Raw genomic sequence first — 16,935 nt, 5'->3', positions numbered from 1 at the left:
CTTTGCTCATCCCTACAAATAAAGTAAAAAACTTGGGCATCACCTTCGATTCCAAGCTCACATTTGAAGGCCTTGTGAACAAGGTTACCTCGATATCCTTCTACACATTAAAATCACTTAGGAAAATCTTTCCATTCATACCTGTTTATCTACGCAAGATGGTAATCTTTGCTCTGGTTCTGTCCGGAGCCGACTATTGCAACAGTTTTTTCATCAACCTCAGGACTAATTGCCTAACTAAACTGCAGATTGTACAAAATGCTGCAGCACACATTTTGATGGACATTCCTAAGCACAAATCTGCCGCTGCTGCACTTAAGGAGTTACACTGGCTACCACTGAAGAGACGTATTGAGTTCAAAGGTCTCTGCATAGCATTTAAAGCAATCCAAGACATAGGACCAGCCTTTTTCTAGCAGAATTTCCAACGATACGATCCTATGCGACATCTACGCTCTACTCAGTCTCACAATTTGGTGATTCCCAGGTTCAAGAAAAGTTCCTGGGGTGGCAGAAGCTTTTTGGTTGGCACTACCAGACTCTATAACTCTCTTCCCCCGAGGTTAAAAGGCGAAACACAATTGTTGGCCTTCAGGAAAGCGTTAAAAGCATGGCTGTTTAGTGTCTGATTCCTAACTAGATCTTACGGCATATTTATCTCGATGAACAAGCGCCTTGACACCTTCAGGTTATTGTATCATGCTCTGTAAATTTCCTTTTAATTTAATTTCATAGGTAGGATTATCATTATAATATATAATCACTGCAACGTTCTAATGGTTGAATTATAAATCCTCACCACCATTCTTGTAATGCTGGTAAAAATGCTTTGTTTTCTTCTACTAATAATTGCAGCTCATGTATTTTGCACAATAATCCAATTGATTCAATAAATGTTTGAAATGCCAATTTTCATAGTTCTTTTGTCTCCCTTTGGGCATGCCTAAGGTAACCACGAATGGGCCTATCTATTTTCACAATTTCTGTGGGGTAGTCAGAGTGGTCATTGTCTAAGGTTGCAGACACCATTGGGTTCCCTGTCAGGTTTAGGGATCCAGATGGAGCACTGTGAGTTAGCCTGGAATTGGGCCAGAAAATTCTGATGATATGCATGGAGTCAGTTCTTATACTTGGACGCATATGCTGTCCAAATGCACAGTCTTACTTGATTAGCAGGAACCTTACAACATGGCACCACCAACGTTATAGGTCAGGTACTTATTTAATGGGTCTCCTGAGTAGTTGTTACATGTGCCCAAAGCCCCCAGTCATCTTATACATAGATGTTTGTGGTGTTAGTGAATGACCCCTATTCTTGTTTGTAGGTTGTTCAAGCCAGAACATTTAAAAGGATCACCCCACTAAAGTTTTCCCCTTTTCTGAATTCCATTCCTTAAAATGGCGAATTCAGTACTAGTGGATATGCCACTAAATTGCAGACATGCAGTAACATGTAACGGGTGTTAAAACAACAAGGGCTTGCTCTTACTGGAGGAGATGTTACCTTCATGGTAGGCCCACAAAGTGTATAAAACAGAGGTGTTCTATTCATGGGGCACTTTTCCTGCAGCATATGTAGGCTTTCCTGTTTTCAGTTTCTATTTTTGGTAAATTCTGGCGCTTTTTTTTCAGTGTCAAGTCAAGTCAAATAACTTTATTCGGTTATTAAAAATAACAACCATAAAAGCATATTACATTATACATACATTGACTCTTGTTTACAAAAAGATTGTATAAAAATGACATGAAGCAATATTGTTACACGTATACCAGCTCATAGTTACATTAAAAGAGAAAACAACATTAATCAAAAGGTTACAGGCAGAACACATTCACCGGATGTCAAGCAGTTTTTATAAAAGATAAGAAGACAATTTTTTGATTGTAGGCTAAAAATATATCTGACTATCAATAGCACTGTTACCCCTCCATACTTTTCCTAAACTTAAGAGCTAATTTTAAAAAGCTACATACGAATAAAGTGCAATCGCAACTTAATAACTGGAGGTAGTAAAGTGCAGGTCTAATTTGCGTGAAGTTCAGTTTTTTGAGGCAGGGTTTTAAAAATTGCCTCCGTGGAGTAATATAAAAGGGGCAGATAAAAAGAAAGTGTGCCAGGTCTTGCGGAGACTTTTCGTCGCAGCCGCAAGCCGGCATCACTTGACTGTGGTGGGTCCCCCTAGGCACCGCCAGTAGTAAGTGAAATAAATCCATACGGAACCTTGTCAACAGGAAGCGATCATAACTTGACATAGGCCATGACAGGTACGGTTCCATGAGTAAAGATGTTTTCAAGAGCACATGTTTCCGTACACTTCCTTTCAATAATTCACTATCCTCCCTGGTTGAGTACCTAGAGGAAATAAAAATCTTCTTTACTGTGATAACATCCAGTTTCGTAATGGATTCAGGATTTAAAAAGAGTTCGGGCGCCCCAATTTGTGGAAGGAAGTGCTGAGGTACTTTATCCATGGTACTTTTAGCCTGTTTTCCCACGTTAGCGCTTCCCTCAGTATGAGCTGAGTAAGGGGTACATCGCTGTTTAACCAGCAGTTTAACCAACACAGTAGAGGGTTCACTGCTATCTTATCGCTTAGGTATGACATACCCAGCTCTTCATTTACAGAGAAGTTGGCTGTTCCCCTAGGTACCCTCAATATCTGTTTTAAGAAGTCGTTTTCCACCACCTCCAGGGCACCTATTGAGACATATCCCCATAACTCGCTGCCATAACATGCGATGGCAACACTCTTGGCCTGGTAAAGTTGGAGCAATGCAGCCACTGGACTATTACCCATTTTTCCTGCAAAATCAAGTATTGCAGCATTTGTCCGGGTTACATCTCCCTTTTTCTTCAATACCGCGGGGCCCCAGTTCAGTTGGTGGTCGAACAGGACTCCGAGGTAAGATAATGTTTTCGTTGTTGGGATTGTTTCCCCATTAACATTTAGATGGTTTGGCTTTTTATTACCTTGGCCTACCTTCATTACAAAAGATTTGGAGTTATTTATACTCAAATCTCGAGTTTTCATAAAGGCAAAGAAGGAATTTAACAATGTTTGAAGACCAATTGCAGTCCTGGATAAAAGGACTGCGTCATCCGCATAAAGCAAAACCGGCAGTCCCTTCCGTCCAACGTAAGGATAATCTGCACCTGTATTTAAAAGATGTTCTTCCAAGTCATTTATATATAGGTTGAAGAGGAACGGAACTAAAATACAGCCTTGTCTGACACCCCGCTGCACACCAAAATCTCTTGTAACTTTTAGGTCTTGTGTGTAGCGGACGTTTGCTCTCGTGTCAGAATGCATATCTGCTAATAAGTTAATTAAATTCTGCTCTACACCCATTATCGCCATGGCGTCCCAGAGCCTTCCTCGGCTTACACAATCGAAAGCCGACGATAGGTCCATGAACGCCATGTGAATTGTACCTGGTCGGGCCATGGTATATTTCCCTATAATCATGTACAAATTCAAGCACTGGGTGATTGTTGAGTGACCTGGCCTAAAGCCGTATTGTATTGGGGATATTACTTTATTTTTGTCTGCCCATTCTGTTAGTCTATTTAAAATTACTCCCCCCACTACTTTGGCCACCGAGTTAATTAAAGATATTGGTCTGTAGCAGAGGGGGCTATCACGTGCACCCTTCTTAAAGACGGGTACAATGGTGGACTCCCCCCACGACGTTGGGCAGCCGGAGGCCACAGCCGCATTAAGTACAGCTGTGAGGACAGGCGCCCATAGCGATATGCGAGATTTAAAAAGATCCGGTGGAATACCATCCGGGCCTGGGGCCTTATTACTTGTCAACCCTTCAATTCCTTTTTCAACCTCATTTACTGAGAAGAGCGGAAGGTTTTCCCTAGATATACCCGGGCTGTGTTCTGCCTGACACTCATTACATTTAAAAATAGAGCTAAAATGATTAACCCACTCTTCTTCTGGGATGTTTGTGCCAATAGTAGAATTGTTTGGGAGATCAAATAAAGGTTTATTTATAATTTCCCAGAACTTAGCACTATTGCTTAAAGTTTTGGGATCTATAAGAATCTCCCATACACTTTTCTTTACCTCTTTCTTTCGTGTAGCAAGAGACTTTTTGTACCTTGCACGCATGGTCTTAATGAGATTCGGGTCTCTAGGTTTGGTTTTCAATGCCAGCTTTAGATCTCGGCTAGCCTTAGAACACGAATTATCAAACCATTTTGGAATGTTACTGGTATTCCCTTTAACTGGTACCATTAACAATGCTCCTATTGTTGATACAACACCCTCAAAAGCTGTCAAAACTTGTTGAGATGTTGAAACCGATGACATGCATAGAGAGAGTTCAGGGCTACACTGTTTATTAATAGAGGTATACAAGTCTTCGCTATTCACCATAGTCCATTTTAAGCGGCGTTTACCATTTATACATTTTATGGACCCACGGTCTGCACGTGGTTTTCGCTGTTCGAAAATTCCCCCACCCATTTTAATACAAACAGGGTTATGATCACTGTATATGCTCATTTGTATAGAAAATCCTGAACTATATTAGCTAAGTCTGCTGACAATAATAATGATCTATATACGATCCGTTCATATGACCCTTATACGTGGGCGTTGAGAAGAGAGTGTTTCCCGCTACAATGGTCATAGCTGCAGTTAAATTGTTTTCATTCAATAGCGCGTTTAATTGTGTTCCGCGCCATGAATGATCAAAATGGAAGCCTTTCAGGCTATTGCATCCCAATTGATCAATAGCAATTTCTCCAGGGTTTCCATATGGACGAGTATTAAAATCACCTACAATCACCATTTGTCGCGGCAAGCTCCTCGCGTTATCTCTCAAGAAAACGCCCAAGCATAGGATATTACAATCTCCATTCTGCTTCACTGCATTGTAGAAATTAATCAGGGCAAGAGTACTTTTTCCCCTCTTTAACTCTAAAACCTGGATGTTTCTGTTCCCAGAATCATGCGTGACTTTATGACATATAAATGCCAGATTGACATAAATCGCCAGGCCACCCTTTGCTCTTCCACTGTTCGATGGTTGAGCAGGGATGAAGAAGCTTTGATATCCCTCAATGTGTACATTTGTTTCAACCATCCAAGTTTCTTGAAGGCAGATCACTGCATACTGTTTAACAAATAACAACCAAGTAATGTGGCAGGCTTTATCAGCCAGCCCTGCAATGTTCCAAAATACTATACTTGCACTACAAGGGGTTTGTGAAAGCGGAATCTTGATGTCTGTGTCTAAATTGTCCTTTTCAAGTGAGGTATCGTGCAGTAACTCAGTGCGTCTAGGGGGCTGGTCTTCTATAATATTATATATTTTATCATCTTGTATTGGAGTAGAGCTATAATCATTTATAAGATTAGTGGGTTTGTATGTCTGGGCTGGTGTTACCTCTAAAACAGTTAAAGAGCCCATTGCCTCAGCTGTGAAGATGTTTAATTCAGAATTTTCAGCCAAGGACATTCCATATGACACATTTATAGTTTCCTCAACTCCTAAGTCTATGTGATCAGTATGATCAAGCTGGGATATTGTGCCAGATAGTCATTCTACCCCTTCCAGACCTCCCTGGCCGTAAAGGGCATCAAACCTATTTGATATTGGAACACTATATTGGTTGTTAAAATGGATTGGATATTGGTACTTGTGTTGGTATAAGTAATTTAATCCTATTTGCCTCTCTGGTCTACTCCCCCAATCATTTACAAAAGCACCCATACCCCATCCATTCGTCATTTCATTCCACTCTGATCTTGTATGGCTAGGGAATGCTTTGGGATATGACAAGCTTCGATGTTTTCCATTGAAAAAGTCTAAGGTGAGTGGAACAATAGTACCACTCCTTCGTTGGGGGGGGGTAGTATATTGGACAGAACATTGGGAAGTACAGCCGAGTTAAAAAAATTTAAAACTATACAGTCTCCTTTGAATTTTTTTGGGTTATGCCCTATCCATGGTACCCTTCTAGCCGACTTAACCTCTCTAGCTAGTTGTTGTTTCCCCCAAGGAGCCATCTGCATGTTACCAGAAAGCCAATGCAGGGCCTTACTTGTCAAGGACGTTGGGGATTCTGTTTGACCAGAGGTCAAGGGGGTACATTTGCTAATACCAACACTAGGGGGGAAGCTTCCTCTATAAAATGTGGGGGTTCTTTTTCTACACATAGTATGTGTGCTTGGGGTGGTCTTTGTGCAGAGACATTTCCTGTCTCTAGCTGACTGTTCTATTGTTGGTAACTGTTCAGGGGGGTGTTCGATGCCTCACTTTCATCTCCCTCTGCCCTATTCAGGTTGAGTTCTTTATTTGTATTAGCTAAGTTAGTCACCATGATTGTTATATTTGCCACCTCGTCCACTATCTTATTCTGTATCCCATCCAATTTCTTCACTTAGGTAGTAAGTTTATCTAGTTTGGCCACCAGGGGTTTAATGATGACCTTAAGCTTACAATCAATCATGTCCGCTATTCTGTTAAGTAGCTCTTCGTCCATATTTTGTTTTCCGCCATCTTCCTCATACTCCCTATTTTTTTCCCTTGTTTTTACTGGTGATGTTGCCCTTTTTCTCCCTGATCGTGACCCTCCACGATTTGACTGTTTTTTTCTGCAAGTTCTAACCGCCCGAGTAACAGGCACAAGAATAGGAGGTTTCTCTATAATTGTGTCAATCTGTGAGTCTACCTGTATAGAGGAGCCCTCTACTGTAGTGTTAACCTGAATCTCGGGGTCATTTTCATCATCAGTTTCTGGGTCAGTCTCTGCAAGTACATTGTGATTATGGGTCATGCTATTGCTTATCTCAGTATCTGGGATTTCATTTTCAACAGTCTGGGATGGTATATCCACCCATGGGGAGTTTGGTTGTGGACTTAAGGGGTGAAGAATAGGCGATTGACCCAGTCCTAATGACTGTCTTCTTTCACTGTTGATTTTAGATACTACTTGAACCAGATAATTATCCATAGTATTGGGCGCTATTACAGGTATCTTTTTTGGCATGCTGTAAGATGTTTGTTATTGCACAGTTTGTAAACCGAACAGTAGTAATATGCAGTATGCAGAGTTAACACTTAATATTATCACTCAAAACATCACTATCCATGCACAAAATGTCTTACTTTGACGAGTTTTTCTTAGCAACAGCACGGGCAGTATGTCGTGCCCAGTCCAGTCTTGTTCGGTCTCGGACTGTCTTAGACTGTCCGCACTTTGTCCGGGCTTCGTCCGGCGTCCCGCTAAGCACCCCGGGCGTGGCTAAATAGGAGGTGCAGTGGGCGGGAAGAGACACCAGGTGCGCTTTGTTGGTCGTGCGCGGAACCCTCGGTCTCGCAGTCCCGGCCCCTGTGTAGTCAGCAGCAAAGCACACGTCCGGTCCCTCCAAGAAGCTGGCTCCCAAATGGCAAAAAGAGCAGGTCCAGAGTCAGAGGTCAGCTAACAGCTGCTCGTGGCTCCCGCGGAGCGGGGGCCGCGAGCTGTTTGTAGGCGCAGGAGCAGGGAGGAGCAGGGGGCGGGAAGAGACACCAGGTGCGCTTCGTTGGTCGTGCGCGGAACCCTGGGTCTCGCAGTCCCGGCCCCTGTGTAGTCAGCAGCAAAGCACACGTCCGGTCCCTCCAAGAAGCTGGCTCCCAAACGACAAAAAGAGCAGGTCCAGAGTCAGAGGTCAGCTAACAGCTGCTCCCGGCACCCGCGGAGCAGGGGCCGCGAGCTATTTGTAGGCGCAGGAGCAGGGAGGAGCAGGGGGCGGGAAGAGACACCAGGTGCGCTTCGTTGGTCGTGCGCGAAACCCTGGGTCTCGCAGTCCCGGCCCCTGTGTAGTCAGCAGCAAAGCACACGTCCGGTCCCTCCAAGAAGCTGGCTCCCAAACGGCAAAAAGAGCAGGTCCAGAGTCAGAGGTCAGCTAACAGCTGCGAGCGGCTCCCGTGGAGCGGGGGCCGCGAGCTGTTTGTAGGTGCAGGAGCAGGGAGGAGCAGGGGGCGGGAAGAAACACCAGGTGCGCTTCGTTGGTCGCGCGCGGAACCCTGGGTCTCGCAGTCCCGGCCCCTGTATAGTCAGCAGCAAAGCACACGTCCGGTCCCTCCAAGAAGCTGGCTCCCAAACAGCAAAAAGAGCAGGTCCAGAGTCAGAGGTCAGCGAACAGCTGCGAGCGGCACCAGTGATTTCAATACCTTAAAAACCAGTTATTATCAGTGGTAACACATTATTGCGCCACTAAAATCAAAAGAAAAAGTGTTTTTCTGGTGTTTATGGAACGTTTTGCTTTTATTATTGCTTGCTTTCTGCACTGATAGAACATGGTATATAGACAGTGTATGTATAGTGTATATGAGGTCCAAATAGATTTTTGCAAATTAAACTTATTGTAGAACACCATACAATACTTCTTCAGTGAGTCTTTGGTCATGTTCCCTCGCTCTTTCCTTCCCATGTAAACTTCTGTGAAAAGGCACTCTCACAATGGCATTTGAGACAGGCAATGCCAAAACAGCCAGTATGCAATTTGTTAACTCTGGCCACTGACATAGCTTTCCATGCCAATACTGGTGCACTTGAACATTACAATTACAATTATCAGGGCAGGTTCTGCAACATTTGCATTGAGCTGGGTGCCCTCAGAGTTATTGAAGCAGTCAAAAATTAAGCAGCACTTTTGGAATTACGGAGAAAATTCCCCCTTACTGAGAGGGATTTAATTGACTTTAAATACCATTGGTGGTGAAGGGACATTTCTATGCATCATTGCAAGCCGTTCCTGAATTGCTCTTCAACATTAATTTGCTTACCAAGTGCCAAAGTCACTAAAGATGTCACCCAGTCTACTCTCTAGGGGTACCAGACTGGACTGAAAAGTCAATGGCATCCCTCATTAACTCTGAAGATTGTAAAGATGCTTTCAGCATACCATCTAACAAGTGGCAAGGATCTCCTACACGGAATCAGTTCAGCTCGGGTATCAATTTTGACAGGTCATCACACAACTTGTTTAATATACGTAGCTGAATCACTGCAAATACAAACAATATCACTCCAATCTTTGTTGAACTTGGAAAGAACCCTTTTTGCAGGGCATTCCAAGTGACACTGCGTTCCATGTTTTCCAATAGTCTGGTGTCATGTTTTCACCACTATCCCAGATGCTTGGTGATAGCGCTCTTTATACATATACGTGTCACTATACCTTGCATTGAATGTTTAAAGCCTGAGGTGTTGACAATTCACCTACTATCAATACCGACCCACTAGAAACTGTGGGCTGATGTATTAAGGGTTTTTACCCTGGTAAATGTGATGACACATATTAGGAAAGATTCTTATGAAACCAGCCATTTTACCTATCAGTGAAAGAATCAAATGCAGCCAAAATATCAAATATGATTTTGATATTTCCTGATGCTCTACAGTTCATAAAATAATTAAACGAGACCTAAAATATGCTTCTAAACTCTGCATCTTTAGACCAAAGACCACGAAACTGAAAAAAGCAAAAGGAAGAAGAAACAATATTTTGTGGCATCCCTAAACATCAATAACCAAGCAGAATAATGTTAGCCCAGTCTTTCTTACTGCTAGGTTGTATAACAAAGTTACATTGTATTTGCTTCTTCAGGAAGAAAAAAAATGATTATTTCACTCTTTTTTCCTTTATTTGAATGGCATTTAGTTTGTGGTTGTGCAGGTGTTTTTTCTGTGTTTATGCGTTTACACTGGTGAGGGTTATTTTTCTTTCAGTGGGGGTTTATCAGCTATTATAGGTTTAAACCTAAAACCCCACAGCCTAAGCATATGCCAACACTGCAGTATTTCATGCATATACAGAAGCACCCATACCAGGCCAATACAGAGACTACGAAGATCTAGAAATGCCTTTCACATTTCAGGAACACAGAAATTGGTTCCAAGGCACCCTACCACAATCACGCTACCCCTGTCCTTGATTTGAGAATGAAACTTATGGGCAACCATGCCACAGTAGCCTCAATAATTTTAAGCAACATTAAAGGGGTAGAAGCAGCTTTGGCAGTGTGCCAACACCTCACGCAGGCTGCGTTAACAGAATAGGAGTGTGAACAATCAAAAAGTATTGCTGAAACCTATACATCTGTAGGTCAAGATAATTTGGGAACCAGACCTAATAACCCACAACTGAATCTTAATTCTGAAAAGGATAACTCAAAACAGGCACCAGAGTTTTCTAAAAAACACTGAGATAAACAAAAAATAAAGAAAAACAAAGTCATGAGGTGGATCTCCGCTACTGGAGTCCTCTGAAATACACTATAATTTGCTTAACCGTGAAACAGTTAAACAGACTGATTGGTAAGAGAGAGAAGGACGATCAGAGCACAGATCAGAAGAGTACGTGAAACTGAAAAAGGAGTCACAACCGATCTTCTAACATCATCATAAAAAAGGAAGAGAAACTTCCACAACAGAAGACTTAATTTGAGAAGAAGAAAATGGCAGGGATTTCCCTTAAATATGGCATACATATTGAGGACACTTCTTTGGAACCAGGAGTGGGCGCAGACTCTGCTAGCCAGCGTGGAAGAGGTAATTATAGTTTGCCAGAATCTTCAAGAGGTTCTGGTGGTGAGAACAACTAATGATTTTATTCATCAAATCAGAAAGTTAGCTCTTCCGGTAGATATTATGAAGTGGACATTCAAATGGAGGGTGATATACCCCGAGCCATAACATTTCTTTTTGGGAGAAATTTGATACTAACATATGACATTCTTTTGACAGAAAGGAATTGGCCAAGAAGAAGAAAGTGTCCGGGATTTCCCTTATATGTCACACATATTGAGGACTGCTGCTTCGGAACCAGGAGTGGTTGGTCACAGACTCTGCTACACAGCGTGGCAGAGATGACAGTAGTTTTCCAGAATCTTCAAGACTTTCTTGTGGCATACCCCGTGCCATTAAAATCCTATTTTGGGGAAAATGTGATACTAACATATGACATTCTTTTGGCTGAAAGGGATTTGTTAGAAAAGTCCCACATGGGGAAGATCTAATAATACCTTTCTTCTCCGTCCTTGCTCCTGAAGGAGTCTGCCAGGAAATGGGAGCTTGCACAAACCCCGGCATTATACCGCAATCATGTAGGCTGGGATCAAGATTCACCTTATTATGTCATACCAATAAGGACCAGCTGGCAGATGCAACCACGCTATCATATTAAAGATTAAACTAAACAACATTGTAGAGTTATTCTAACACAACTTGAATATCAAGGCGTTATCAAGCCTTGGACATTACCAATGAACAATCCTTTTTTACCGGTAGCGAAACCAGATCATTCGTATCACTTAGTCTTAGACTACAGACATTTAAACAGCCATACACGCACATTTGCAGTACAAAATTCAAATATCACAGCACTAATGAACAAAGTGTGCAATATACAAGACAACATTAGATAGTCCAGATGGCATTTTCTGCCAAAACATAGCGCTGGAAGCAGATATCTAACCGTGTTCACCATGCTGGGGTAATAAAAAAGATTTTGTTGACTCCCTCAGGGGTACAAGAACAGCTCATGCTTGTTCTGTGCCTGTGTTCCATCAATTCTATGAGAAATTGATCCAGAAGCATTGTTCTTTGTATATGCCATATACATTACGGATGATGACTTAAATGCACATCTAGCCAGAGTAGATCGAATTGTCGTGGGATTTTCTGAAAATGGCTACAAATTCAACCTCCCAAAAACAAAAAATTGCCTATCTCAGCCTCTTGCTCTTGGGATACGGGTTATCAAACAAAGGGAAAATCCTAGCACCACATTTCTAAGAGAAATGTGCACTCCTATATTCACCAAATACACTAAAAAAGCTACAATTACTTTTGAGCCCTCTCAACTTTGCTGGAACATACATACCAAATTATGCACAACGGGTGAACCCGTTTTATGATTAAAATACATCCAGACTTCTCAACCACACATTGGAAACCAGAACACACACTGATTCTGAGTTCACTGCAATCTGACATACTTGCATCTAAACAGTTACACACACGTGCTAACACCACAAACATTTGCGGGACCACAGGCTACACGTATGTCACTTTCAATGAATATGATACTGTACCAATTGCATATAAATCACATTTGTATTTCAATGCAGAAATGCATTTTGCACCTGCTGAAAAGATACTGACATCAGATCAGATGGCTGTTATAAACGAAAGATCATTAGTTCCGGGGAAATGCATAATTGCCGTCACTCCTATCCCAGCCTTAGAGGCTGTTACAAAGGCCAGTGTTCCGAATGCGAAAACCTTACAACCTAGATGGATACAAGTGGGCACCTCTTTAACAACTACTGACGTAGACTATGTCTTTGACCCTACACTACAAACACAAAAATTCCTACAATATGAACAAGAACACCCTGTGCCCAATGATGTTTTGCCTCTTGAGCAGTACTACTTCATTGTCTATACTGATGGTTCTGGTCAGCCCACAGTTGGAACTAAACATCAATACTCTACTGCTAGGGGTGGAGCCAAGATGGCGACCGAGATGGCTGCGTAAACGCTCGGCTCCGTGAGCCTTCTCACCCCGCGCATACATCCTGGCACTTATCCTGGGCCGTAACGGCATATTTATGTAGGCGAAGGACAGTCTTCACTTACCGTTTGCTCCTGAGGCTTCTGCTTGCTGCGGACCCGTTGAAATGTCCCCGAATATTTTGCGACCTTCACGGAGCTGGGACCGGGGCCTCGAGTGCGAAGAGTGGCCGGCCGCGACTGTAACAACAGCGGCCTCTGGTGATGGTGAGGAGTCGGCCGGAGGGAACTGACGACCTGCTGGCCGATGGCGACAGTGCCGACCCAGCCCAACTTGCAGAGAACCATGTTGGGAGTGCGATACAGCTGGGTCGAGGGGTGTGCATGATACTTGGCCCCCACTCCGGTGTTGTATCCGGGCACGCTAACGACTTTTCCCAGTGTCAGCGTGTGGCCCCCAGGGAGCGGCGGAGTTTTTAGCCTTTTGGTGACTCTCCGTTGAGAAACCTGCCTTGACTTTTGAGATTCCCGTTGTGAATCCTGTCCCTCCCCGGTGTGGGGCCCGGTCCCAAAGTGAGGTGGAGAAAGACGAGGCCAGATCAGCTAAGATGGCGGATAGCACCCTCTTCCGCTCACCTCATCCGGGCGGAGAATCCGTTGTGTGGGACAGTCCTGGGGTCTGGCACCACGAGAAAGAGCCCACGTCCAGAGATATATTGGCTGCGTTAACAACCCTGTATATGACCCTGAGCCGGGATGCCTGGGATCTGGGAAGAAGGATGGCCGCCATTGTTGTCCCGCCGCTCCACATGGGCATGATGCGATCTCAAGGAAGCGCTGATGTGCCCGCCTCTGCGTCAGTTACGAACGTCCCAGCGGCGCCTCCGTTCGTGGAGACGCCGACAGACCCGGTCCGTGATACCGCTTTGGATTGCCCTGTTGTACGTGTGAGTGACTCGTCGGGGCCTTTATCTGTACGGCGGCGGAAGACACGACATCGATCCATAGTTTGGGCTGCCCCGGCGTCGTTTCAACGATTACTGGATTGTGAGACTCTCTCTTCCTGGCTGGTGAGACTGTATTCGGGCTGGGGGATGTTTCCGGAATCCCTACTGACACAGACGGATTTCCGCCATGCGCATTCGGCTGGGTTTTGGGGGCTACGGTCCCATGGAGTAATGGCGCTGCCCGGTCCGCCCGGATCGATTGGATCCTCCGCACGGCTCTGTATGCCGCTTGATGACTGGCTGCATGTTGGTACTACTGATAGAAAAGGCCAGGGGTGATACCGTTTGGGACATGGAGGAACGCAGTGTTGGCTGACTGTGTTTAGGGGGACACTCAACGGGGATGTTATTGATTGAATTGATAATTCTTGCCTACTGTGGCTATTCTGACCTTGATTTTATGATGCTTATAGTGCGCGTTGGGTGAGGGGGGGGCCGGGTGGTTTGATCGAGGGCCCTTCTCCACTTTTTTTTCTTCTTTTTCCCTTTTTCTATCATTCTATATTTCGGGTTCTCCTTTAGGGTGATAGGCACGCTGCTGGGGGGAGTAGGCCGTAGCCTTCTGCAGGGGTGCAGGGTGGGGGGTAGGGGGAAGGGGGTTGTTTATTTGTTCTTTCTTTGTCTCTATGGCCCTTTGTCTTTTCTTCTTCATGGTGTTGTCGTCTTTCATGTTTCCTACAGTCTGTCTTGTTTTAGGGGCTGGGGTGCTGTTTGACACGTCCTGTATGTGTTGTTTACATTTATCCTGACTCGTATGCCTTGCCCCCATGTCTTTAAGAGTGTTCGCACTCTTTGCAGATTTCTGTTTCATGTTGCTATTGTAGGACCATGTATGACCGTATGGCAATTATCCTGCTATTTTTTCCTTTTTATTTTTTTCACTGTAAAATGAACCCTATTGAATCCTGAATATCGCGCTGTATGCTTGAATACATATATCCTGGATACGTATCTGACCCCGAATTACGGGTTGCTGTATCTTTCTGTATTGCTTTGCTGAATTTCCGAATTGACTAGCGGCCGGCCGGAAAGGTTGTAGGCCCATGCTTGTATTTCTGTGAAGTGATAATAAAGGTTCTCAAAAAAAAAAAAAATACTCTACTGCTAGAGAATCGGTGAGGGGAAAAATGAAGGATGGAGTCTTCCAGCCTATTAAAACATTTACACAATCACTAGCGCATTGCTGTACAGCTGGCTGAACTCAAAGCTCTAATTCTGGCACCACAATATACCGATCCTGAATTCCCCACACTTATAGTGTGTGATTCATAATATTGTGTCCAGTCTTACAATGAGTACTTACAGTATTGCCACCTGAATGGATTCAGAGACTCTAAAGGGAATACTATCAAGCACAATCTGCTTCGGGGAAAGGTAACACAGTTGAAAGAATTTCTGCCGTAGGCTCATGTAATACATACATTGAGTCACCAATGTGTTGGAATACACGTTGCTGATAATTCACTGGCTGATGAAGCCACAAACACAGCAGTCCAGACTGCTATTGTAGCTACAATTACTCGTTCCCATACGAGAGTGGATGGAGACATCATGGTAGCTGCCAGTGCTTCACTGCTTGGCAGCTCGGGCTGGACTGTTCCCATGAAGCACAGGGTCAAGGCTGATTTGCATATGGCCAGGTCCAAACTGGGGTGGCATGATGAGCAAAGGAATGATGGATTTAACCCAGATCTCTTGACTGGGGTGAATGTTTTGATTTGTTCTACATTCCGTCCATCAATTGTGTGTCTAGTGCTTCACGCACTGGCCCTTCGTTCCCTAAGAAATATTCAGTAAAATATTCCTACCTTCTGAGTGCCCAAAGCATACCATTCGTTCGTATTCCCAGAGTAGGGGAACGAGTGATTCCAAATTCAAACTGCAAAGTAGAATTAATCATAGCTGCTCGTGAAGGGTTAGCTTCTGGCCATGCAGGTGTGGCGGCTACAGTTTCACTACTACAGCAACGCTATTGGTGGCCACTCTTTACAAACAAACCAAGCAATATGTCCTTAGTTGTGACATTAGCCAACAAGTAAAAACTTTCACAACAGCACACCCGCCACAGTCTAGTTTCAAGCAAGCCCTTGACTTGTGTGTATCCCGATCACTGTGGGCCATTAAACGCTGAGGCTCCTTTAAATACATCCTGTTAGCAGTGGATTTGTGTTATAGATTTCTATGGGTATGGCCACAGCGATTGGCTAACACTCAAACTTTTACAAAAGATCTGGAAGTCGTCATCGGGACATATGAAGTAGCTGCATTTGAGTTGAACCAGGGACCAACACTGGCCTCTAGGGCTTACTGGTACACCATGGGCACCCTGGGTGTGGCTGTGCATTATTCCTCCCCATATCATCCTTTATCATCTTCAAAAACACCAGTAGCTTAATTATGCTTTCTTTGAACATAAGGTTTAATAAACAAATTATTTAAAATATGAACTGGGAATTCTTAAAGGGAGATTTAAAAATAGAAATCGAACTAATGGGAGGATAGACATTTAATTAATGCTACCCTTCCAATCAGGGATAGTGGTAGGAGAGTCCACCTCTTGAGTAGTGCTTTTACCTTTCTAAGCGTCACATCATAGTTCAATTGAAAAAGCGGTGACAAAATGCTAGTATCGTAAATTCCTAAATAATGACTGGGATGCTGAGGGATCAACTGTAAGCCAGGTGGGAGATCTGGAAGAGGTGTATTAAACAATAAAAGCTCAGTTTTTCTTTGCCCCCTCTACTCGTAAAACCTGTAATTTCATTTAAAGCTTGCAGTATATTCCCACTATCAGCTCTCAAATATAGAATGATGTCATCAGCAAGTAACTTAATTTTCAACATCACGTCTATACGTGGCCGATTTGATTCATTGTTTCAAATCTCGATCGCAGGTGTCCTATAAAAAAGGTAAAAATAATTGGAGACATAGGACCACCCTGCCGGGTTCCTCGATTTATCTTCACTATCTCAGCTTCCCGGGAATTAACAATGATTTTTGCTTCTGCCTCATAATAAAGCCTCTTAAACATAGTTAAAAATCGGACAGGAAATCCAAATTTCTCTCAAATATAAAATAGCGCTTGCCAATGTACTAAATCAAATACCTTTTCAGCGTCCATCATTAAAACTGGCACTTTTTCTTAATTGACTGAAAAATAATAAATTGCTTCTATCAAAAAGTGCTTGTTTGCAGACAAACGTACGGTCATCCTTTCACCCCATGCTTTTATCTTTTTGGGTCGTCAAGGCCAGGCGGCCTTGAATAACACACTTCCAAGGTTTCTGGGAGGGTGGAGTACTCAAGGCCTCAACTGTTGTCCTTCAGTAGTGCCATCTCATAATAAATAAAGAAAGCTGCTACAAGTGACCTCAAACCCCCACCTGATCTCTTGGATGGAACCCT

This window comes from Lissotriton helveticus, chromosome 2_1 (genome assembly GCF_964261635.1).
Source record: "Lissotriton helveticus chromosome 2_1, aLisHel1.1, whole genome shotgun sequence".
NCBI classification, from domain to species: Eukaryota; Metazoa; Chordata; class Amphibia; order Caudata; family Salamandridae; genus Lissotriton; species Lissotriton helveticus.
Note: the sequence above shows the minus strand (reverse complement) of the source record.